General features: G+C 43.4%; 1 protein-coding gene across 8 annotated transcripts in view; it reads right to left on the reverse strand.

The window, feature by feature from the left end:
- LOC310885740 (uncharacterized protein) overlaps window positions 1-27,033 on the reverse strand; it is a 257,063-nt gene that overhangs the window by 225,888 nt on the left and 4,142 nt on the right. For all 8 annotated transcript variants that reach the window (XR_014574950.1, XR_014574951.1, XR_014574952.1 and 5 more), the window contains 2 exons: window positions 4,396-4,472; window positions 3,562-3,715 (listed from right to left, as the gene is read on the reverse strand). The gene's annotated coding sequence lies outside the window, so the exon portion shown is untranslated. The remainder of the gene's footprint in view (window positions 1-3,561; window positions 3,716-4,395; window positions 4,473-27,033) is intronic.

The raw sequence follows: 27,033 nt of genomic DNA on the forward strand, positions 1-27,033 counted from the left end.
TCCTGCCCTTCCCATGCTCAGTATCTCCTCCAGGGACAGACCAGCCTGTCTGTGCTCCAGGGAATGCCATCTGACCTGGCAAAGTAAAGCCCGAGTGCAGACAAATTAGACGCTGTTACAGTACCAGCGTTTGTTTTCTTAAGAAAGGCTTTGATAAAACACACTTATGTTTCTGTAATTAAGTTGTTTTCCCTCCTTTTGATTACTAAAGGGCTGGTCATATGAAAAGAAAGCAACGCAATAGGTTCCAGCGTGCTCTTCTGGCACAAATTGTCCTGCTCAGAAAGGAAAAAAGCACTTTTGAAACATGCTGACAGTTATTTGATAGGACTGTTCATGTAAGTGTAGAAACAACACTGAACAGCTGCATTTCCAGAGAAACCCCTGCAAGGAGTGTTCTACTGCTAATTAACTTTATCAGCAGTGACTTTATTTTCTTCCAGATCACAGATAACAAAAGTTGGCAAAGGAGAAAGATTGGGAATAGATAATGAGAAGGTGAAGACAGTGATTCACAGCAACTGAGATAGCTTTGTAAACCGGGACACAACCAAGGGGTCTGTACAGCAGAACGTCAGGTTAAATATCAGGGTATTAAGAGAAGGCACTTCAAGAATGCCTATAGCTTAGAAGACTCATGCACACTACACTTCTACAGCTTGTGGAGGAAGATGCTTCCACAGAGGATTCAAAATAACTTCAGACGTTTTCATTCTCCTTCTGGCACAATCCCAGTTTCCCTCTTCCTTTTTCTTACAGTGGAAGAATAGGGAGATAAGCTGGTGTCAGCTTTCCCAAGTACCTAAGTTCCTAAGAGAGCAAAGACCAAAGAGAGTCTGGAAAACTCCAAGAGCAATAGTGCATCTGAAGATCTGTATCCATCTCTGCCTGTTAATCCTTAACATGGCAGCTGGGAAGTAATGAGAGTGGTAGGCATCCACTCTAAAGAAAGTGGGCTTTCACGGTAGCAAACAAACAGTTTTGCTTAACAGCTTAGTCATGCACTGCAATGAGTACATACAAAAGTGCTATAAAATAGTAAACACGTATATTACCATGATGGATAGGAGCTGTCCAAATTATGATTCTCTGTGTGCAGAATGAAAATAAGAACATGCATAATTAAGTGAGGTGGAAAGACCATTATGAAGAAACTCTTATAGGAAAGCTATGTTTTTTCTAAAAATTCTCATCTGGTTTACCCAAGTTCAGCAACAATATTTTAAGGAGTGCTTGTCGTCTACAGAGGCCTCTCTTTTACTATCTTCATTTATAATATAAAATACCTTAATATAAGGTGATCAGTAAGATAGTTTATTTATATTGAAATAGGATTGCACTAAAGGTAAAAGTTATATTCATTGCCTATGTAGCTATGAGGCTGTTTCTTCTGACCCTTTAGCTACAGAAAACCTTGACTCATCTGTCTCTGATCTCCAAAATTTCCTTCTCCGTAACTTCTGCTCAGCTTGCCTAAAGCTAAACTGAACTATGCTCCCTGTTACTCATACATGGCTAAAACGGTTAGTCATGTTTGCATTCTATACTTGATGGTTCTCATTCACTGCTTGCTATATAATCTTCTATATACAAGCCTTCTGAAAGAGTTGGGATTAAATAGTAGGTCAACTGGCTCCAAGACTTCAAGGCAGGTAATGAAAATTTGGAGGAGGTTCTGAGAGCCATAAAAAGAAACATATATTAAAAAGACGAGATTAGAGTAATACAATTTATTTTGCTTTTCAATGAGAAAGTTAAAAGCAGATGAATGTGGTAACTTTTATGTTACTATTATCTAATCTGATGGCACGGTCCTCTTCAGTCTAAAAGAGGAAAGGATGAACAATGTTCAAGGCTTCAAGTTCAAACTAGATAAGCATAGATGAGAAATAAGGCTCAAATCTCAAGCTGCAAGCACAATCAATCACAACAAATTACTGTTTAAAGCAGTTTCTCTTTCTTTGCAAAACTTTGAATCAATATCAGGTTTTTCCTTTCTTTTTTTTCGGTTGGGGGGGGGTGGGGGGGTGGGAATGGGGTTGTTCTTTTTTTTTGTTGCTGTTGTCGTCCTAGTTTTAAAGGTCACCTAATTTAGCCAAGTTACTATGCTCAAAAGCAGGCCACAAGACTTCTGCAACACAGTTACTAAGCTACACACAAAGTCAGACCTGCTGGTTCGGGGAGGACATTTGGGCCTTAACATTTACAAACAAACCAATCCACAGGCTGTATATTTCTTCTCATGATGGTCTAAACTAAGAAAGATCTAAGCCACACCAGGTAATTTGCATACATTTGGTGAAGAAAGTCCCTGCTTCAAACAACATACAGTCTCCAAAAATAAAATGTTTCATGTTGTAGGGAGGTAAATATGCAAAGAAGCGAGACAACTTTGACCAAGGTTAGTCCCAGCTTTCCCAAGATGCAGTCTGTTCCATAATATGGACCAACTCACTGTTAACACTGGTGTCATATTAACTCTTCTTTTATCAGAACTAATCAGACAACCTTAGGTTGATTCAGTCGACCACAAAGCTGTGCAAGGACAACAGAACCTTCAATGGCCCTTTTGTATCAAAGCCTTACCTATACGTCAAAGAAAAAAGAAACCATCGCATACAGCACACACATGGAAAGAATTCCCTTCATCTCAGATTCCTGGTTGCTATGCTAGTAGATGAAGCGTTTCCAAAGTGCTCACACTGCAACAGCTATCATTTTCAGACATGAAATTCTTCTTCCAGAAGAATTTATATGACAATGATGAAGAAAGCTACATGCATCCACTTAACTCACTGGACAATTAGAAATACAAAACAAAACACTCACACCTTTTAAGAAAGCCCTAGAATTCTTAAGTCTCAGTTTGGAAAACCCAAGGTCCAATATTTTAAGAAGCAGAACTAATTTAGCAAAGTATTCATTTAGGATACTTTGCATTTACAATGTCAAAAGTCGTATCTCCACCCTTTTGTGAGAACTAAAATTGTCTGCAAATACCATTTGGGATAGACCAATTGCACTGGGATGTCCCAGGTCAGTGGATCGATCATCCTCTGGGCCAACAGCCTACATATTTCTTTCCCTACTGTTTTGAGTCAACAGTAGAAATTAATGATGTATTTCTCTTCCAAAACATTTATTTTCACAGTCAGGGAAATAAGATTTGTGGCGCCAAAGGCCCAATAGCACAGTATATATATATTTATATGTTCCTGTAATTATATTTATACTATACCTGAGGGATTCAACTCAACACATAAATCTTGTTATGTTCTATGCTATGCAAATAAACATACTACGGTAGAAATAAATAATTTGCCCCACTCTGGAATCCTTTTCTCCAAAATCAGGAAATTGTGCTATCAAAACCAGTGGTCTGTCAGCTAGCAATGGTCAAGTCCCACCGAACAGTGCCAAGGTGTAGCTTCCCACTAGTTGGATGCCATAGCATAGTGCAGGAGGAAAGAATAGGGAAATGGGGGGAAGTGTGTGGGGGAGAACAAACAAAATCAAACCAAAAAAAAAAAACCACATTCAATGTGCTTTGTGTATACTTACAGCAGTACTCCACTGGGACAAGCACTGGGAATTGCCTACGTTGTATGTTTTGGCTTAAGAGCCCCAAAGCTGACTCTGCTTTGGCTGTTTTTCCTCCATTGCACAGTGCAAATACATTGCTGATCCAGAAGGGTGAAGACATACAGCATCGTATCTGTAAATAAACAAAGGAGGGGTAAAACAAGGCAGTTTACCTAGGTTTGGGGGCAAACAGGTCTTGAAGTGCTGATTTTTGCCACACATTATTAACCAGCAAGGCAACTCTCGATTTATAAATATATAATCGTGAGAAGAACTAACCCTGAGCTTAATTCCATTTACTTTCTTTAATGTCACTACTTTGATGGCATCCCACATTATTTAACTGCATTTATACTCACAACAGCCTTGCAAATGGTAAAGCACTATTATCGGTTTGACAAGCGGGGATCTGAAGCACACAGAAACTGAATGACCTATCCAAGGTCATAGGGAAGTGTTTCAACAAAAGCACTAAATCCCAGATTTGCTGAGTCCTTTGACAGCACGACCTGATAGGACTGTCTGCCTATGTTGTCTCCTCACTGGTACTCAGTATTTGCCTTGTAATTGTCTTAAACTATTCCTTTGTAGTCTCAAAAGAAATTAGACACGAGACAAATCAAAAATAAACTAGGAAAAAGAATTTGACCTCAGAGATGTTCTATATAGGACTCTAAATAAAAAAAAAAAAAAAAAGAAAAAATCACTTCTGTACTTCATAGGGGCAGGATTTTCTTGTTTCAAAAATATATTCTTCCCGATGACAGCAATGCAGCATAAAAAAAGAGATAAAACACAGTATGCCTCACATACTGGAGAGAAAGGATTTTCTCCTTTTCCTTTTTCTCTTTACGCATATTTCATCTTCCCTCTCCTTGCTTTTCTTCTTCCTTTCATTAAGGCAGATAAGCAAAGTTAGAGACACCTGTTTTCCAGTTAATTGCAAGTAAAGGTATTTTTACTATTTCTCTAAGAATGATGCAGCTCAGACTAAAAAAATATTTCATGTTCAAATAGTTAAGTCTGGCTCTAAAGCTGCTGAGATGCACCTTGCTCAGAGCTAGCCCATCTTCAGAAGGATCTCTGTTCACAAAGTAGTATGGATTCAAAGGAGGATGCTGGCAGATACCAGAGTTATACATTTTAAGAGAAATCATGTGAATAGCAAAGAAGGTAATTGAAAAGGTAACCAGGTATGTGTCTCAAGGAAGGCAAACACAGGCAGAAGTAAGTTAATTTACTGAAAGGTCAGAACAGAATCAGACTCGTGTTCTCCCAGTGCAAGCACAAGGAGAGCAGATATGGGGAGAAACGGACAATGCCAAGTAAATAATCCACAGTAACTGCCATAAAGAACTGGCAACTTGTACAAAACTGGGTGCAAAGGGAGTAAGGGGGGCAAAGGGGAGGTGTTACTGAATAAAGCATCAATTTGAATTCAGGAGATACAGACTGTGTTCTTATTTGCCAATGCCCATTAAGCTATTTGAACACATTGTTCCCTTTCCACTTTTCCAAATTCCCCACTTGTAAAATACAGCACAATTATTATCAGTGTAATTGCACAATAATAATGACGACATGGCTGTGGAGCTCCATGCAGTGGCGCTCTTGGATTTCTGCCAGAAAAAAAAAAGCTAAATATTTTTACATATGAAGGAATACCTCTAAGTATCTTAAATTTCACTCTAACGGCAAAGAAAAAGACAAGTTAAAAAAATGAAAGAAGCCAGCAACTCCCTCTTTAACGCTTCCTAATTAGTGCTCCTTCTCGCTAGCATTCCTTGCACACCAGGACCTTAGTGGGACCCTTCACGGCAGCACCAGGTGCTGGTTTTATACCAAACCTCCCTTGGGAGGGAGTTTCTGAGCACTGCCCCACGGCAGAGCAGCTGCAGGACTAGCTCAACATCCTGCTTCTGCCCATCCTAGGCATAAACTGACCAGGCTGCAGCCACAATACAAGTTCACTCAGTCAGCTGGCTTTGAGGAATGGCCTCTTCAGGACTACTTCAGCTGCCACTGCTTAGTGCTTTGAGGCTACTGTAATCAGCAAAGCAAGTGGTCAAAGAATTGGCCATAGTCCAATATTTGGACTTCCAAAAGTTCCCCAGTGGAGGTATGAAACCAGAATAGTGGATTTAAACTTCTTGCTAACAGGCTTGCTTTCTTAGACCCCTTTTGTGAATGTCTTTGAAATAGCTCACAGATTGAGGAATGCACCAATAACAGACTTAAAGATTAAGAAATCCTAAACCACACCTCCACGATGTCTAGATTAGTTTTATCAGAAGAGCAGAGCAAATAATCTTTCCCAAGGTCATTGCTACAAGCAAATTAAACTTGTAATTTGTTAGAGTGATTGAACTCCCCAAGGGAAGAATATAAATCTCTCTAGTATATGGGACAACCATGTTAGCTCATTTCACACTGCATATTTTCATTAGCTGGCACCATGGAATGTGCTCCCTGTCTCCATATGCTCCAATTTTCAAACTGTCTGCAGATTTATGCAACTTTGCCAGGTGAGCGATTCAGACCCAAATTTGGCAAATCTTAGCCCTGACGTGGCATCTTGGTGTCAGTTCTTCATTGCTTTTGCCCACAGACTATCCTCTGAGGCCAGCAGGAGACTCCCCCCCACTGTTGCATAGCACTTTGGGATGTGATTTTTATCTTAAGTCATGCAAAAGCCTGTCCGTGCATAGGTGAGAATACTACAGTTATTACATTCATTTTTGTTCTAACCTTTAAGCTTCTCTTGTTATAGTATGCACACTCTTTATGCTCAGTGAGCTTTCCTTTTGAATTAAGAGGTGAAACCTTATGATAGAGGTTGCCTATGTATGCCAGCTTTTGTGAGAAGAAAGCATAACGTTTACTTTTTTATTGGAGCATTGCACTCGGGAAACAGCCGTCACACTCTTTAAATATGAGACTCCATTTGCCCAAAATTGCTGTTTTGCTGTTGCTGCCCTGCAATACACATTCATTTTCTTATGGGACTTCTTTCCAGTTCCCACATTCTGCTGGAAGAATAGCTGAACAGTGTTTGTAAAAAATAAAATAAAATAAAAAATAAAAAGGGGGGGGGGGGTGCAACAGCAAATGATGCTTGGTCAGAAAAACAGATGATCAGCTAAAATGGTACAAAAGAACTTCTATTTCCAAGACTGAAAAGAATGGAAAGGAATTAAAAATAATAATAGCAGGTAATAATAACTGGCTTTGATCTGATTTCTATTAATCAAAATTATGATAGACATTAGTATCTTTTGCTTTACAATTAGTAATCCAGACAAAAAGTGAGTAGTTACATTTAACCTTAAGCTAATTCTTAGAATAACACTATTTAATAGAAATAAATAAACGAGCATGATTAGCATAGAGAAAAAGGAAGCTCAGCAATCAGTCAACAGAACAAGCCATGGGCCCCAACAGCATGGACCACAAAGGAAACACCCACACTGAGGCACGGACTAGTCACTGTCCGGACTTAACTTCAAGAACAAAGGCAACACAACGGGGCCTTGTCAAGAATGTTCACTGTAGCTTTTGAGTTGGAAATTTTACTACAGTAAAAATGTTCCCCGTTTCTACTTTGTTTGGAAATCACAGATTTTTACAAAGGAGAATAACATGGAAACATGAAGTAAATTTCTAAAATTCCATCTGTTTGTTATGAACGAAACAGCTGAACTTAGGCTTGTTTTTTTTGTTGGCAGGGGATGGAGAGAGGTGTCATATTTTGTCCCTTCAGCTCAAGTCTTTGATCCATTCTCATGTAATACAGTTTTCTAGTAAAGTATGTAGGACAATATGGCACACAGAATGCAAGATTAGTTTCATAAGAAAAGCTAAGAGCATATTGGCAATCTTAGAAAGCAATACCACATTACAAGAGTCTGAACTAAAGAAACAGAAAAGCTTTTCCAAAAACTCACAATAGCATATAGGTTTTAGAAACTTCTGAAGGGCGAGACTGGCTCTTCTCATTTTCAGTAGCACTGATGCTGTCCAAGTACCAGGGAAACAGTCTCCAGCACACCAAGCTTACTTTTTGAGATGTTATCCTTTCATTTCTGGTACTTGCTCTGCTAAACTCAGATGAAAGCTGAATCAAGCTAGCCACTAATTCTTTAGGTAACAGATGCCACAGCTCCTTTTCACATATAGAGTGGATGCCCTTGATCATCCTGAAGTTAAGGGGAGGGAACTCGTACTCTCTCGGGATCTTCCAGTATCCACTCAGAAATTTGCAGCACAGGATACTGGCTGGTAGCACATGCTTTCAGTTATATCAACTCATATTTTACACTGAGGCAGGGAGGGATTCTTGAAGAACAAGTATCTTTCTAAACTGTTAACATTAGTTTCATGTCAATATTCATCACATACTTCATTTACAACCTTCTCAATGAAGTCCTCCAATTGTTATTTGGACATAAAAAAAAAGGGAGGGGAATAAACACACACACACACACAAAAGAAGGCAGAAATGCAGCTAACAAAGCACAAGAATCTGGTTGGCACCGTATTAATACCTCCGTAAAGTAGCCAAATGCATATCTCAATAAATCTCAGCCATTCCAGAGTATGCTATTTTTCAGCCTTATTATTTCCAATATTTTGCCTGTCATTTCTGAATGGCTTCTCAAAAATAAAAGCTTGTCCTTGAGAAGCCAGAAAAAGTTACTGTATTTTCAGTCTGAATCACCTCATAATATAAGCACTGAAATGCTAGGAATAATGTAAACTCTACAGTAAAATACAATGATATAGTATATCTAGAAATACCTCAGCTTAATAGGTGTTGTGCCATTAACAGTGAATTTTATGGAAGCTAGTAGATGTAAATCTGTCAGGTAGACAAAGATTTACAGTAGTATCCACTACAGTGGACGATTTTCATCACATTTAGGACTGTCAGGCAACTAGCGTGTTTTCTTCGGTTCCTTTAGTTGTGAGGCTCCTTCATTTTATTTAAAGGCTGGTTCTTTCACCTTCAGGAATTCAGTGCTGATGAATGGAGCGCTCCCCAGTGCCCTATCCCTTTTTACAGATGTATCCTGGAGCTTGGGTGACTTTGCATGTTCATGCCACTCTTTCCCAGAGAAGTGCCTCAGCTCCGTGCATTGAACACTGTCATTCACAAGAAGTGAGACGCAAATCTGTGGCATACACATATACAAGGCTAAAATAACATTTGCAGTACAGTATCTGCATATTCGAAGAGAACAGACTGGTCACACTCTCCTGTTCTGAAACCACTGTTGGCACCTACCTCGGGGACAGTGGTGGGGATAAGGGCATGGAAATACCTTTTGGCCACTGAGCAGCTACCATGGAAGGCATGTATCCATGTGGGATGTGTCACTGACCTTCAGGATGATGCAGAGAACAAGCACTGAAGAGACTGAGACCAATCCCAGATCTGGCACCATGAGTGTTAAAATTCACCCCAGTGAGGGGTTTGGCAGCAACACTTGACAGGAAATGGCGGTACATGGTTTTGACATGCAAAAAATAAAGCATCTGTGCCTTATATCCATTATTGTTTTCATTTAAAAACAAAAACAACTGGCTTTACAGTCAGGAAAGGCCCTGCAGCAACACCAGGTTAGGGCGTCGTGGTGCCCAGGTGGTGGCAGGGGCCTGCAGGGCCGCTGCGTGAGGCAAGGCAGGGCCTGCCTGTTGCCAGACATGGCTAGTTCCAGATGGCTCCAGCCCCACATAGCAACAAGAAGTGAGGGGAACAGTGTGAGAAATGGCCTCGCAGACACCAAGGGGAAAAGAAGATGAGGAGGGGAGGAGGTGCCCCAGGTGCTGGAGCAGAGGTTCCCCTGCAGGCCATGGAGGAGACCATGGTGGAGAAGGTGGATGCACCCTGAAGGAGCTGTGCCTCATGAAGGGCCCCTGCTGGAGCAGGTTTTTCCTGAAGGACTGCAGCCCAGGTGGAGGACCCACACTGGAACAGCGGAAAAGCATTTGGAAGAAGGAGCAGCAAAGAGGAGCTGTCAAAGACTGACTGCAACCTCTCGTCCCTGTGCACAGCTTTGCGGGGAGGAGGCGGAGGAGGCTGGATGAAAGGGGTGAAGTTGAGCCTGGGGAGAAGTGGAGGGGGCAGTAGGCTTGCATTTGTTTCTCACTATCCAAACCTATTAAAATTGGCAATAAATTAACTTTATCTTGTCCTGCAGGCTGGTTCATCTTGTGTTCTCCCCCTGTCCTGCCAGGGAGGGGGAGAGTGAGAGTGTGGCCAGGTGGGTGCCTGGCAGCTGGTGAAAGTCAGCCACTGGGCCACTTTTGCAAAAATAAATAAATAAAATAAATAAATAAATAACCAAAACCAAAAACTATTCCTTAACAGTTTCCTTACAACATGCAGGTCTCCAAAGTGGATATGAAAACAAACAAACAAAATTAAACAGAAACTCAGATCAGTTGCATATCTGAGAAGAATGATTGGCTTCACACCTTAACACTTGTTTTGCTCCTTTCTTCAGGGACTGGCTCATGCTTGCCATGCCGCTGCTCTTCATCACAGCCAGAAACAGAGGTGGCTGGGACCCTGCCATTTTAAACTTGGTTGTATGGGAGGAGAAATTGGTGAAAAAGGCAAAAAACACTACTGAAAGATTTAATTCCTTCTGCTGTGGTGCACATTTTACCTAAACGTCCATATAAACATATGAGAATCTCGGAAGCTTTCTCGAGCATAATGAGAGACTTTTCCTGGGATGAAAGAGAAGTTTCACAGGAATTAAACTAAATAACAAAATATACCATACTTTTAATTATACCTCACTATTTCCGCAATCTTAACTTTCATCAGTGCTACAACAACACAATTATATGATACACCATAGGCAACCTAACTATTCAGCACTTGCAGCGCATATTCTGAAAGACGAAGACCTCTGACAATCACTGCTAAGCAGAGTCTAACTGTGCTAATAGCTGAGGCAAAATATCTTCATACCACAACACTCCAAATGCAGGAAATCTTGAACCAACGAACTCCTCAAAAGATGAGCAATTACAAGCTTAAATCTACTTCCGATCAAAAACTGCAAAAGCACCTGATATCCAAAAGGAAGCCTGCCATGTGCTGCCTGCAGAGAACCCCCTATCTTCTTCAATTCTAATTAATCTTTCAATTTGCTTCATTTCCAGCTGGAAAACAGCAGCAGCAAAATACCTGCATCTTACAGGCTAATTCATGAAACAGCCTTTCCCCAAACTAGTCAGTGTCACTGCTCCTCCTGCAACCTCTGAGTTTTGGCATAATAGCTGATACATAATTCCCTAGCAACACATCCTAAATAATGCTTTCCAATTACAAGTGAAACATACAGTACATTCAGTTGCGTTTTATGGTACTAAAACTAATAACGACACAATTTCCATATTAATACTATCTGCAAGATAAATTCAAATACGTGGAAGGAGTAACCTTTAAATTAAATTAGAAGATTTCACAGCTTTATTTTTCACCACACACACTCTAATATGCATTCCATTTACAAGCTTTTTCCCTATTAAAATTTCACCATTTAAAATGCAGTTTTGACCACAGTCTGTCAGGTGTCTTCTGTCACCTTCACAGCATGTTTCAATGGTATCGAGCTAGGACTTTTACAGATTACTAGATCAGAAGAGTTCATTACAGTCTATAGTCTTTCTGCACAAGATGGCTGAATTCAAAGACAAAAAAACGACGACAGATTTGTCACGTCCCTAGACGGATAGCTCCAGTGGTTAATTACATGTACAATTAAAAGTCCATTCTTTATTTTGATTTTTCTAACTGTCCTAATTGCATTCCCAGAATTCTGTAACACCTTTGTCATCCAAGAGGCCTCCAGAGAAATGCAGCCTTTTTTTCATAGCCTTACCAACTTCGTTTACTCTTCCTTCCCTGAAAACAGTTTTAATAAAGGTTTGGGAATTAACAAATTAAAATATGTCCATTTTTCTTGTAGTGGCATAAACTACAAAAGGAAGAAGCTTTGGACCCATTTTTATGTAATAGAAAAAAATCATGTATCTTCCATAGCAGTTATTCATATCCTATGTCCACTCCTCAGCATTTTTCCCCTGGGATGCAATTTGGGGCATTTTATTGTTAGGAAAAGGACCAAAAGCTATGAACAAGTTTAGCCAGTAACTAAAAACTTCTTCTTTCAGCCTTTTGAAATAAATTTAGCTCTGGAGTAAAGCAAAGCTAGGACACTAACTAAAGGAGGCTACTTTCAAGGGCTTTAAATAAGAAAATTTCTGAAGAGAGAATTACAGTAACAGTCTCCACATAGTGCCAGAAACCCACACTGAGCTTTGCTTTCTGTAGCAACACCACTGAAATCAGCAGACCCATCCATAAGTAAGGTGCAGATCCAAGACTAAGCCACATGGGATGAACTGGAAGTCAGGTCATCATTTTCTGAACATATATACATATATATTTTACTACCGCAAGTAATTAAAGTTGCCTGTGTTAGTATCGTGTCCCTGTTATTAAACTTACTTGCATTTCTTTTATAGAGAATCTTGTTCTTCAGGCATCCAAACAAACTAAAACACTTTGAAAGGTTCAGGTAGCCATTGAAATGGAAGAGAGACTTGCCATTTTGCAGGAGTATCTAATTCAAACTTAGGCCAAACTATAAACATTTCAAGGATCATTCATCCCCAGTAAGGATGCACTAGAATTTATCAGCTAAAATATTCAGAGACTCAGTTTATTTGAAACCCGCACTGCCCTAGTACAACGGGAGCACAAACATATCATTACAGGAGAGGAACTGACTGTACCCTTGCCAGCTCTGTATGAATGTTTGTACAGGAGAATGTGTTTTTAACTATTAAAACCATAAAGCTTAATAAATGGGCCATGCCAAAACTACATGCAAGAACTGTGTGACACATGAAGAAGCTGGACTTACCCACAAGAACAGTATCTATATGTTAGTTAAACTCTGTAAGGAAAAGGGATATTGAACCTTTACATTTACCCCTCATCATTTATAGCTCCTCGATAATGAATTCTTTGAGTCTATAAATATTTCTAATGTTTGGTGGAGACCCCCATACGAAACACATTTTTCACATTTTTTCAAATTAACATAATAAATTTAAAATATATGCATTACATGTTGTGCTCATGACGCATCTTCACACATCTGCAATGTCTTATATGACCCTGCATGGATTACCACCGAATATATAGGTGTGGAGCTCCTTCAATTCTCTACGTTTATTTGCAGGATCTGTTTCTGTAGGTATTGATGTCAAGTAACAATTTCCTGAACTGCAATGTAGTTAAATTCCTTTCTTTATTGGTCTGGAAGACTCGAAAGGACATGGGGGAAAGAAGGAGGGGACAAGAAAACCGTATGCAAACAACAACCCACAACCCTGTCTTCGTATTAACTGCTCATAGAAGGAAAGGTTGTTGCTCTGTTAAGGCTGAACTTTGCAGGGAAACTTCTCTTAAGGAATTTTTGTCCATGATTATATCCCCTGGAGCATAAATTACAGAATAAATACAGGATAGCTGCTGGGATTTAGCATCATTTGTTGTGATGACTGGGCGGCTCAGTCCATTGGAAAACTACAGTAACATGTCGCCCTGTATACTGCCCTTCAGGAATTGCAATTTCACAGTTTGATTCCCAGCACTGCCTTGCGGGGCTGCTACCATAATGAGTTTCTGGATCTTCACACACCATGTGAAAGATTCTCTTTGCTGTAGTTTCCCAGTAGGGAATGCAGAAAACACTAGCGGAAAAGGTAGTTAAGGCAAAGCATATCAACACCGAGAAGGCAGGATGAAGCACTCTGAACACTTCACTGGAGGCAAATGTGGACTTGTCTTTTTCTCTGCTGCATTGTCTTTTCCACTTCAGCATTACTATTTCAGAGAACCAACACAGTGGCTTTTACACAGCCAAGTGCAGGGATCACACGGGGGAAGTGAGGAATGTTGTGTTTCTGCGTGGGTCTTGAGTAGTAATTGCAAACTGTGACTTTATACACTGGGAAGAGCAATTAAGTCGAAAGAACCCAGAATAAGTGAACCAGGAAACTTCAGATGAGGAAAAAATGATTTCACGCACACAAGCTTCACAATAACTTTTTTTTTTAATAACAAAGTCCGTGTCTTTTCAGAGCAGTCCAAACAATATTTCTGTAAGTGCCTTCACTTGAATATCAATTGCCTTCTTTTCTATAAGTGCCTTCACAAAGAAATAACATACTTGGTACAGCCTCTTTCATTAACTGCTTGTCTTTTACATTTTAGATAAGTGAGTTTTTAGACAGTAGAGTGACACCTTAATAAAGCAAGGCTGTAAACCTCAGTCACCTGTCCTAATGGTCACTAAAATCTCAGTTTCAAGAGCATTTGTCCAGGATAAATATGTTTTTATATAGCCAACAGTTACAATATAGGTGTATGTTTGGCTTCAAAGCTTTTACTTTCAAGAAGAAAAAAATAAAATATAGATGTCTATGGATGAATATAAGGAAGATGATAGGTGGCCATTTTGTTCTTATATACATATATATATATTGAGAGTTGCTGTACGTTGCTGCTTCAAAAGCAATTTCACTACTTGGAAAAGTAATCACATTTTTGATCTTGTCAACAAATGACAGCCGAAGAGCACAAGCAATTCAGTAAGGTTAAAATATAAAGGTGGATCCATAAAAGGGTGACTGCAGTTAAAATATGCAAAACTGCATATAAAAGGTTCCTCACAAAGGAATGGCAGAATATATCCCCTAGGAATTATTACGAAAACAGTTTAACTGTGTGGATAAAAGTTGAATGGGTAAGAGGGAAGAGGATTACCCTCCTCACACAATTATACCAGTAGAAATCACATACACAAATAAAGATTAAAGCTCCAAACCAAAACACTCCTCCCAGGGAACATTTTGGAAATGAAATTAAAGCCAAAAAAAATTCTTCAAAAAAACACACTGTTCAAAGAACGTCCTGCACAGTTTCTGCAGGATTTTAGAGAACAAAAGGATGTAGAACAAAAAATTATACATTTGGGTGGAAGAGGGTTTCAGCAGGGAAGAGGAAACAGATGTGTAATTCGACCTTATTGGAAAAGTCACAAAAGCAAAGTCAGAAATGCACAGATAAATCTGCATATATAGAATATCCAGTAGTATCCAAACAAAGAGGAATGCATTTCTAATGCAGTTGCTGGCTCTGACAAGCAGAATCAAATGTGAAAGAGGAACTAAGAGCCAGGATACACAATGAGCATGTAGCCCTGCCACAGCTAGGATGTTTCCTAATACCCAGTTGAAATTCCCATGTTACAACACGTGCTATTTCTCGCGTGCTACCCCAGTAACACCAGAGCCTGACTCCATCTCCACCACCCCAACCGGCAGCGACTCATCACTGGACTCACCCCTGTACCTCAGCATCTCTGAAGGGATGCCCCCAGCTGGGCACCGTGCTCCAGCTGCAGTCTCACTGGTGCCAAAGAGAGAGGAAGGATTGCTGCCCTCACTCCTGCTAACACAGCCCAGGATGGGGCTGGTGTTGCCCTGCTGAAAGTTGCCCTTGCTGAGCTGCAGGAGGCCCCTGCCAGGCTCATTCCAGCCTCTGAAAGGCAAAGGATTTGCTCCACCATCTTGATGGGGTTTAAGGTGAGGCTGACAAGCCTGTAGCCCACCAAATCCTCCTCCTTCTTGCTCTTTCACAACTAACATGACGTTCGCTTTCATCCAGCTAACAGGAGCCTCCCCCAGTCACCGTGATCTTTCCAAGACAATAAATGGCATCCCTCAGCAACCCTGGATGCATCCAATTTGGGTCCATAAACTTGTGTACATCCAACTTTCTTCCCGGTGGTATCACTATTAGGACAGGAGATTGCACCTCCACAGGAAGAGGGCTCTGCAGTGTGAGATAGTTTTCCATCAGCCATTCTGGAAAACAACTGAGCTGTCCTGGCACTATGGCAGCATTTCTTTAAATTGCGCTTCAACGTGGTAAAATTGATAGAGCAGGACAGGTAAATGAAGACAAGGCAGAACGGATTAAATTCCTCACTTAGCTAGTAGAGCGATCGTATTTATTTCTTCCTGAATTTATCATGAAGAAAATCCAGAGGACTTGAAACTAACACTGCCACTTTAGAAACGTTGGTGTGCCAAAATAAAGGTATGAAGAGCTCCCTAAGGTGTATATTAGGATCTTGTTCAAAACCTGCTTCTCCATTGCTCTTCTTCTTCAAAGGAAGATCTCTTTCCTACTCCAACTTTGAAGCAAAACAGGCTTGGGATTAGAAACAGCAGAAACGGCATTGGGGTGGTGGGATAGGTGGGGAAGAAAATTGTGAAAGTAGAGCTGTCCTCCCACTATGTGCAGGTAACACTGCCAGCTTCATCAATTATAGTATCACATATACAGCATTCTGAATTAATTTCAGACATTTTTAATCTCCAAATTCAAATTAAACCTCCCCTAAGTGCCCACCCACTTGAAAAAAACAATGTAATTAATCCTCTGAAGTTATATTTGAAGAGACATGATAGTCGCCCCTTTAAGGATAAATGTGCTGCCCAAAAGAAGAGACTAGGAGAAAAACAGCAGGGATGTTAAACCCTAACTTAAGGCTACTTTGTGCATTATGCAGTGAACAAAGCAGCTAAGAATGAAGATGGCCCATCTGTCTTAATGGGTGTGAAGGGATTGACATATTTTTCTTTAATGTCACTCTGGACTGCCTCAGTATCTCTGAAACTCACAGTTTAAATTGTGGTAATGCTGCTTTAACCAGTTTTAATAACTTCACTGGAAGACTCCTCATTCTCTTTGTACACAAAACCAGAACTGGAAGGAAATCTTGGTAAGGATGTTGTTAGAAGAGGTCAAAGGAGAAAACCTTCAGACAGGTGGACAGCTGCAGCACATCCCTTGCATGTGAAGGAAATGTCATTTGCCAAAACAATCTGACACCAATCTTGAGAGTAAGAAACCCTGCCAGCCTAACTCCGGGCATCACATGACTCATACTCTGCAGTCCACTAATATTTAAGTTTTCACTTCTGATGTGGATTTTGCTGCTCCAAAATCATTAAGGCACCTCATTAAATATGCAAAGCATCACTAAGCCATCGGTGTACTGTAGGAGCCAAAACTGCATTTACTTTCTTTTTTTTTAATCTTCTGGACCTTAATTGCTGTATTGACAGTAAAGAAACAGTTGTTTACCTTCCAAAGTCTCAGGAGTGCCTGCCAAATTAATCCTTTTAAGCAGTGTTTCTTGAGCTCCAGAAACAACTAAGTAGCATGCAAAGCAGTGAGATACTCCGTTAAGAAGCAGTAAACATACATACTGCTTCAAAATTAACCTTCACTATTATGACTTGTCAAAGATTTGTTCTTTTCCATTTCACGTAGTTCAAAGGTTCTGAAAGGTGGGTGGTTTCTTAAAGTGCAATCAGGAAACTTTGAAAATCATATTCAAAAGACTTTTGTTACCTGAATATGTACAGTGGCCACAATGCACACAGGAATGTTGGCGAGGAGCTATTATTTAAAGAGTGAGCTCACAGGATCTTAAAGCACCAAAACGAACAAAATTATTTAAAAATAGACTCCTAGAAATTATGTGCACATTGCAAAGCCGAGCAATGCTTTAAAGGCTATGAAAGAGTGCACAATACTAGTCATCTGTGATAGGATGTCCTACAGTCACTACTGTACATTTTAGGGCATAATTCTTTTTTCCTCCCAAAGACTGACTTGTCACTCACTCTGCTGATAAATTTCAAAGAGTTGGAATTTTCCTATAGAAATTGACTCTTGTCTTACAACTGAAACAAAACAACAACAGCAATTTTTTCTTCTCAGATGATGCTTACACGTCACTTGCAAAGGAAGTGAAAACTGCAGCAGAAACAGTGACAAGCAATTCATGTTTCAGTACCAGATCAGGAGCACATTGATGGGCTTCCACAAAAATCAGCGACACACCCTAAATTTTTGCCACTGCTCTCCTCGCACACTCCTTTATCCGCTCAGAGGTAAAGCTGGGCTCCCTTGAGACAGAATCTTTCCCACTGTGTTTGGGACATACACCCAAGATGGGTCGGACAGAACTGAAGCAAATGGTTAATGGACAGAAGTTTAAAAATCAAGAAGCAGATGCATGTGTAGATGCACTTCAGCATACAGGATGTAATACAGCCACTTCATTTGTATCTCAAGGCCTCACCATTCTCTTTTAAGGTCCTCAGCAGAGTGTTTATATGCTCTCCTATTGCTACCTCTAAATTTCATTGACTCCCAGTTCTCCCCAGAATAATTTCAGCCTGGAAAATTTAAGAGCCTGTTTGCAATAACAAGGCCATAACAAAGGCAAAAGGGTAGCAAATTTGAGAGTAAATGTGTGAGAAATGAGTCTTTTGGTGTAGGTAAGTTCTGAGCAAGATCAAGCAGTCATAGCATTGTTCTAGGTCTAGCAGGAATATCTGTGGCAGGAGGGAAATCAGGAGCACAAAAGGACACATTTTGTAAGTGCCCTGCTTTGTTTAAACATATAAACTCAGGCAAGGATTATGCGACTGAACAGCTGTAAGGCAACCTTCCCATACCTTCTTAACCCTCTTAAAATATACAAGATGGACTGAATGTAAAGATAGAGTCTATCATAATCTTCTCATAATGAAAATGTAAGCAATATCTTACCTCTCTCTCTCTCTTCAGTACAGAATTTTGCTACACATGGTACAGAAGGTTGCTAAAACTATACTGATGAGCATAAAGTGCTAAAGAACAAGGTTGATGTCTTTAAACTATGTTTTTCATTTTGCAAATTCATTATGTAGCTCCTCAAGATTATTAACAGAAAAATTAGCTGTTTTGGATAAATAATTTCAGATAGCATTTCATTTTCAGATCTACTCCCCAGCCATTATAACACAGCATGACATTTCTGTCCCACTACTCAAGACTGATCTTTACTTGAGGAACAATCTGTACATTGGCAAGCAGAAGAACTGCTTGCATTAGTTCTGCTTTGGATGGGACAATGTTTACAAAGAGAGCATCTAACTGCATCAATATAAAATTGTCAGCAGTAGCCAAAAGTCCATGTCCGCTGTGACTTCAAATATTGTTGACAACAAATAGATTGAATGTGGGGCAGCAATGAAGGGAAAAAATTCTAAAACTCTTCCGTGAGGAGAGGCAGAGGGACAGCACAATTTCCCCCCTAGGAATGTGACTATTTGCTGTCCTTATGGACTTGTGCAGCTTCAAAGTGCACATAGCTATCCACGTTCTAACTCAGCAAGAAATAGCGTAAAAATAGTGTTGAAAATCCACACTGTGGATACTGAACAGTGCTCTAGGAACTTTATATATAAGCCTTCCTCCCCTCTCTCCCCACAGCAATTATAGGCAATGTTGCAGGAGGAAAAAAAAATAACAGTTTATCACACTCTGCAAAGGGAGTGTTTCCTTTTGCAAGAGAAGCCACGTGTCTTTCATACATATTAATCCATTAGCATGCTCACACATGTTCACTTCAAATTCGTGGTAGCCTTCCTACCTTGATGTCTATCTATCTTTGCCAGTGCAAACAAAAGAACATACAGAAAGCAGAACTGCAGTTGCTTTCCAGAGACTGTCAATGAAGATCACTCTTTAGTATTTCTTTAGTCCGAGGTACCACAGCTTCTAAATTTAATTCCTTGTACAAGAACCCCTGCTCTACATGGTCCACTATGATAACTATGCATTGAGATAGATGGATAGATAATCAGTAGGAAAACCAGTTTTAGACAAGCACTGAGAATTCCACAGACTTGAGACTATAAACTAACATAAAACAAGATCAGTTTGGCAAAAGACTAATACTGGAAAGTCTAACAGAAAGCAAGATGTTCACAGAGGCTAATGACACCAGTAAGAACTGAGGACATCTCTGAGAGCAGGCTGGCTCCTTAAATGACCTGTGCTTATTAGAAATGTTTATATTTAATGTCCAGGGCAAATATACAGCACATAACGGCATTGCAGTTATGGCTAAGCTCCCTGTCAAAAATGAGAAATATTTCCTTTCTCTCTTCAGTGCATCCCACCGAGCCCTTGAGGAAATAAGGCTGTTCACCCCACCATTTCAGCACAGGAACCATTTTCATAAGAAAGACAGAGAGCTGGGGCTGTTCAGCCTGGAGAAGGCTCAGGGGTGACCTTATTGTAGATTTTCAATACTTAAAGGGGGCTTATAAAAAAGATAGTGAGCAACTTTTTGCTTGGGCAGACAATGACAGGACAAGGGGGAATGTCTCTAAACTAAACGGGGGAGATTTAGATTAGAGTTTAGGAGGAAATTCTCCACTCAGAGGGTGGTGAGGCACTGGCACAGGCTGCCCAGAGAAGCTGTGGATGCCTCATCCCTGGAGGTGTTGAAGGCCAGGCTGGATGGGGTTTTGAGCAACCTGGTCTAGTGGGAGGTGCCCCTTACCATGGCAGGGGGGTGGAATTAGGTGATCTTTAAGGTCTCTTCCAACCCAAGCCATTCTATGATTCCTGAAAAGATTAAGATCAGTATCTTGACAGGCCATTTGCAACTGCCATCACACAGAGAGGAACACAACCCTGAAGAAACCATCAACACTGCCCTGTAGTAATAGAGCTGCAGTTCAAAGCTCAGAGACAGACAGTTCCTTTGACCAACAGTGCCCATAGATAAGGAGAAAAATATGTGTTAAAGAAGAGCTTAAGAAAAAGTTTCCACTGAGATTTTATAGAGAGAGGCCTCCTGGGCAGAGTAACACAGAGGATCCTGAACCAGATCTATCTTTGTACCAGAGGATAACAAATGCCTGTCATGGCCCTAACAGCACTGGCTGTCCCCTTTCGCCGCCATGCCCAGGGCCCAGGACCCCATCTTACCCCCAGAGCTGTCAGCCTCTGCCCCAGCAAGGCCAGGCTCCAGCTCCCACAGCCCTGCCCACCATGGGCCTCACAGAGACAGGCCACTCACAGGGCCACAGCCTGGCCTGGCCCTGACCCTGCTCCTCTCTGATGGCTCCCCAGCCTGTGGGAGGGTGTCCTGGTGTTCAGAGATTTCTTGGGGTTTATCTGGGTGACCTGAGTGTGAGCTTGGTAAAATATATGACACTCCCTCCATAAAACATTTTTGACAACAGTTCCCATGCACCACCAGCACTGTTGTCATTCTTACAGGAAACCCTGAAACATGGGAGTCAGCTGCAGCAAGAAAGTGCAGATTTTGTTTCCCTGGATCCTGCTTTTGGTGAAGCTGAGGAGGACAAGCTTCCCACAGCCACTGTGACAGAAACTGGTGAGGCAAGCAGCTCTTAAGTTTTCCGAGTTTCGGAGCAGAAAATAGGAGGCACCTTGTCTTACAGAAAGGAGAGAGGATTTTATGTCACTTACTGAACCCTCTCAACAGGTCAATTAGTAGCAGAATCAAAACCAATCCAAAACCAAAACAAAACTAAAGACCCACCCATCCTTCAGTTCCAGCTAGACAACAGCTAGAGCTAAGTTCTGTGTCACGTTGGCCAGGAGGAGCAACAGCCACATCACATCAGCTAGAAGAAGATCCTACAACACTCTCTGGAAAAAAGCAGTGGATAGATTGAATAGCTTGATGGTTTGAGTAGCGTGACTGCTCAAAGTTGTGTTTTGTACAATTTTCTGTAGAGAGGTTTTGTTTGACCGCCTGGATGCTATGCTACAGGCATTTAACTAGCTGCTCTTTGAGTGCTTTGGAGTACATGCCTCAGGCACGAAAGGCATTTGACCAACCCAATTATTATTCCATGTACAGTCTGTTGCTCTGCCCCAACACATTGCTATATAACCAGCTATTTCCTCATATATTCATGCCTTTGGCTGCGATTCCAAAAAACAAATCCTTTGCAAGACTGGTTCTGTATTCCGTCCCATCAAAGAAACCATCTGCTTGACCCAGGATTTTGCATTTCCAGCTCGGGAGTTATGTTCACTTTCAGTGACCAGGCATCCATTCTCTCTGCCTTCTTGTCATAAGTCTTAGCAAAAACAATACAAAACAAAAAATACAAAACAAACCCTACAACCATAAGTCCTCAAAATGCTTTTTCCCATTTCCTGATCCATTGAGTGTGCTGCTTTTGCCCCCTCCTTTTCAGAGAGGAAAGCAACCATCTATAACCACATTGTTGGAACAATTGTCTCCCAAACAATCAAGTCTTTCAAAGCAGACAGTTCTCCTTTGGGAAAGTTTATTGCTAAATATCAGTTCAAACAGCAGGTTCAAAAACATTGCCCTTTTCTGAGATTTGACTCCTACTCTGATTTCAGTGACCCTCTAACATCAAGCCATCATACCAGCACTGAAATGTTTTTCTTTTCTGTGTCTCTTGGCTATAAACATCACTGTAGTTACCTTTTTTCAAACCTATTATTTTTATTAAGAAAAACTATATTAGCTCATAGGCAAAGTTTATACTGGAGGTTTTATCTCCTGGGAAGGTAGGTTCGGGTACATGTAAGCTGAGAGTGATATACTTCATGTAAGTGGAGAGTGATGCTCCGAAGTTACACCTCTACAATTTTTTGTCACTACCAATGACAGACAGCCACTTAATTTCCCTTCATCTCCACTTAGATTTGTACCATATTACTTTCTCCAAAGTCTTTCCTACCTTTGGTAACATCAGGGCAAAAGCACCCAAAGGGAATAAACAAGTTGCCCCTACACTGAAAAGATTTTAAGTAGGATAAAGCTATACAAGACCCAGAAAGCAAGGTGGAGTCAAGCACAGCAGATACAATCTTACGAAGTCTGATTTCAAGTTTTGTCTGTGTTACTGGAAATGCCCTATAATATCAGGACTAGGAAGGAGGGCATGTGGCCATAGAGGCAAACTAGAAGTTTTCTCACAAATTCACAGATTCACAGATTCACAGATTCACAGATTTTTCTAGGTTGGAAGAGACCTCAAGATCATCGAGTCCAACCTCCGACCTAACACTAAGTACTCCACTAAACCATATCCCTAAGCTCTACATCTAAACGTCTTTTAAAGACCTCCAGGGATGGTGACTCCACCACCTCCCTGGGCAGCCCGTTCCAATGCTTAATAACCCTTTCGGTAAAGAAGTACTTCCTAACATCCAACCTAAAACTCCCCTGTCGCAACTTTAGCCCATTCCCCCTCGTCCTGTCACCAGGCACGTGGGAGAATAGACCAACCCCCACCTCTCTACAGCCTCCTTTCAGGTAACTGTAGAGAGCGATGAGGTCGCCCCTGAGCCTCCTCTTCTCCAGGCTGAACAAGCCCAGCTCCCTCAGCCGCTCCTCGTAAGACTTGTTCTCCAGACCCCTCACAAGCTTGGTCGCCCTTCTCTGGACTCGCTCGAGCACGTCCATGTCCTTCCTGTAGCGAGGGGCCCAAAACTGAACACAGTACTCGAGGTGCGGCCTCACCAGAGCCGAGTACAGGGGCACAATCACTTCCCTCGACCTGCTGGCCACACTGCTTCTTATACAGGCCAGGATGCCGTTGGCCTTCTTGGCCACCTGGGCACACTGCTGGCTCATATTCAGCCGACTATCCACCAATACTCCCAGGTCCTTCTCGGCCAGGCAGCTTTCCAGCCACTCATCTCCCAGCCTGTAGCTCTGCTTGGGGTTGTTGCAGCCCAGGTACAGGACCCGGCACTTGGCCTTGTTGAACTTCATGCAGTTGACCTCAGCCCATCGCTCCAGCCTATGCAGATCCTCCTGCAGAGCCTTCCTGCCCTCGAGCAGATCGACACACGCACTTAGCTTGGTGTCATCTGCAAACTTACTGAGGGTGCACTGGACGCCCTCATCCAGATCATCAATAAAGATATTAAAGAGGACCGGCCCCAGTACCGAGCCCTGGGGGACTCCACTAGTGACCGGCCTCCAACCAGATTTGACTCCATTCACCACAACTCTCTGGGCCCGGCCATCCAGCCAGTTTCTAACCCAGCGAAGCGTACGCCAGTCCAAGCCCCGAGCAGCCAGTTTCTTGAGGAGAATGTTGTGGGGAACGGTGTCAAAAGCCTTACTGAGGTCAAGGTAGACCACGTCCACAGCCTTTCCCTCATCCACCAAGCGCGTCACTTGGTCATAGAAGGAGATCAGGTTCGTCAAGCAGGACCTGCCTTTCATAAACCCATGCTGACTGGGCCTGATCGCCTGCTTGCCCTGCAAGTGCCGCGTGATGACCCTCAAGATAATCTGCTCCATGAGCTTCCCCGGCACTGAGGTCAAACTGACAGGCCTATAGTTCCCCGGGTCTGCCCTGCGGCCCTTCTTATAGATAGGCGTCACATTGGCTAGCCGCCAGTCAACCGGGACCTCCCCCGATAGCCAGGACTGCCGATAAATGATGGAAAGCGGCTCGGCCAGCTCCTCCGCCAGTTCTCTCAGTACCCTCGGGTGGATCCCATCCGGCCCCATCGACTTGCGCACATCCAAGCTCCGTAGCAGGTCGCCAACCATTTCCTCATGGATAGCGAAGGCCACATCCAGCTCCCCATCCCCTTCCACCAGCTCAGGGCACTGGGTGTCCGGAGAACAACCGGTATTGCCGCTAAAGACTGAGGCAAAGGCGGCATTAAGCACCTCAGCCTTTTCCTCATCCTTAGTAACTAGGTTTCCCCTCGCATCCAGTAAAGGATGGAGATTCTCCCTAGTCCTCCGTTTCGCGTTGATGTATTTGTAAAAGGATTTTTTGTTGTCTTTAACGGCAGTAGCCAGGTTGAGCTCCAGATGAGCTTTGGCCTTTCTAATTTTCTCCCTGCACAGCCTCGCTACATCCTTGTAGTCCTCCTCAGTGGCCCGCCCTTTTTTCCAAAGATTATAAACCCTCTTTTTTCTGCTAAGCTCCAGCCGCAACTCTCTGTTGAGCCAGGCCGGTCTTCTTCCACGCCGGCTCATCTTTGGGCACGTGGGGACGGACCGCTCCTGTGCCATCACGATTTCCTTCTTGAGGAGCGCCCAGCCTTCCTGGACTCCTCTGCCCTTCAGAACCGCCTCCCAAGGGACTCGGCCAACCAGCGTCCTGAGCAGCTCAAAGTCAGCCCTCCGGAAGTCCAAGACAGCAGTTTTACTGGTCCCCTTCCTGGCCTCGCCAAGAATAGAGAACTCTACCATTTCGTGGTCACTCTGCCCCAGACAGCTTCCGACCACCACATCTCCCACCAGTCCTTCTCTGTTTGTGAAGAGAAGGTCTAGCGGGGCACCACCCCTGGTAGGTTCACTGACCAGCTGCGTCAGGAAGCTATCTCCCACGCTCTCCAGAAACCTCCTAGACTGCTTTCTCTGTGCCGTGTTGTGTTTCCAGGATATGTCCGGGAAGTTGAAGTCCCCCACGAGGACAAGCGCCGACGATTTTGCAACTTCTGTCAGTTGCCTATAAAACTCCTCATCCGTCTCCTCATCCTGGTTCGGCGGTCTATAACAGACCCCGACCAGGATGCTAGCCTTGCCGGCCTTCCCGCGGATCCTAACCCACAGGGATTCAACCTTATCATTCCCAGCCTGGAGTTCTACAACATCGAAAGATTCTCTAATGTAGAGAGCCACGCCACCTCCCCTTCTGTGCTGCCTGTCCCTCCTGAAGAGCCGATAGCCAGGCATTGCAGCATTCCAGTCGTGGGAGCGGTCCCACCACGTCTCCGTGATGGCAACCAAGTCGTAGCCTGCCTGCTGCACAATGGCTTCCAGCTCCTCCTGTTTGTTACCCATGCTGCGTGCATTAGTGTAGATGCACTTCAGCTGGGCCATCGCCTTCTTCCCCGGCCTAGCCATTGTTTCCCCCGGCACAGCTCCGACAAGCCTTGTTTGAGCCCCGTCCCCCTTCTTACCTAGTTTAAAGCTCTCTCTATGAGCCCCGCCAGCTCCTGGCCTAGGATCCGTTTTCCCCTTGGAGATAGAGACCCATCTGGGGCCATCAGGCCGGGTGCCGAGTAAAGCTCCCCATGGTGAAAAAACCCAAAATTTCTATGCTGGCACCAGCCTCTGAGCCACCTATTAACCACATGAGCTTTCCATGTCCTCTCCGTGCCTCTCCCTTCCCCCGTAGGGATGGACGAGAACACCACCTGCACTCCCGCTCCCTCCACCAATCGTCCCAGCCCCCTATAGTCCTGTTTGATGGCCCTGAGGCTTCTCTTTTCAACATCATCGCTGCCAGCCTGGACTATCAAAAGCGGGTAATAGTCAGAGGGGCGAACCAGGTTTGGAAGCTTCCTGGTAACGTCTCTGACCCTGGCCCCAGGGAGGCAGCAGACTTCCCTATGTGTGGGGTCAGGCCGACAAATAGGGCCCTCCGTTCCCCTGAGGAGGGAGTCGCCCACAACAATCACCCTTCTTTCTTTCTTGGTGGAGGCAGTCCTGAGGCGTGGAGTCAACTTCCTCACCTCAGGCATCCTCCCGGGTAGGCTTCCTACCTCATCCTCACCCACCGGTCTCTCCAGCTCCAGGGCCTCAAACCTATTGTTCAAGGGCACCTGGGAAGGCGGTGCCGGAAGGGGAGGGCATCTCCTGCGAGGTCGAGCAGGGACCTGCCTCCATTCCTCCTCAACTCGCAGGTCCCCTCCCTCTGCCCGATGGCAACAGGGCAGGGGGTCCACCCCCCTTTGGGGCGTCTCACCCTGGTCCCTCTCCCTCCGGTCCTGCAGGGAGTCGCTCCACCAGTCTATCTCCCGCTCGCACTCCCTGATATCCCTCAGCCTCTGCACCTCCTCCTTGAGCTCCGCCACCATGCGGACCAGGTCGTCCACCTGCTCGCACCTCACGCAAGCAGTCTCTCTGCCCCCCGCCGATGGCAGCAAGAGGCTCAGACACTCCCCGCATCCGGAGACCTGAACTGCCGCATGTTTGGACGGGCAGTCGGTCTGGGTGTGCACTGACTTCCTAGAGAAAGCACCGTGCCTGGTGGAGACCATCGCAGCCCAGCTGACGGGAGAGTGTCGTTAGAGGAGTTGTCCCTATGGGCGGGTGTGAGCGCTCCGCCCTGCCTGCCCGCCCTGCCTGCGCCAACTGCCTCGCTAACTGCCGCGTCACTCCCACCGCGTCACTCCCTGTTTGCCGGCCCTGGTCGCCGCGCTCCTGGTCGCTCGCGCTCCCTAAGGGCTGCCTTTGAACGGCCGGGGGGAGGAGCTGACGCTGACGCTGCTGGCCCCGCCTACGCCTCGTCAGCCTCCCTCACGAGGGCTGCCGGTGCCTGGCGGCTCCCTCACGTAGGCTCGATGCCCGAAAAATAGCCCTGCCTGTCCCGATCCCGCGCTCCGCTGCAGCACGCGTCTGCCCCGGAGCCGGTCGCCTCGGCAAGTGGGCAAATGAAACATTAATATGAGAGGATGTGTCATGCAAAATAACAACTGTATAACTGATTTCCTAAAATGAGTCACAC

The sequence above is a fragment of the Anser anser genome (assembly GCF_964211835.1).
Source record: "Anser anser genome assembly, chromosome: 1".
NCBI classification, from domain to species: Eukaryota; Metazoa; Chordata; class Aves; order Anseriformes; family Anatidae; genus Anser; species Anser anser.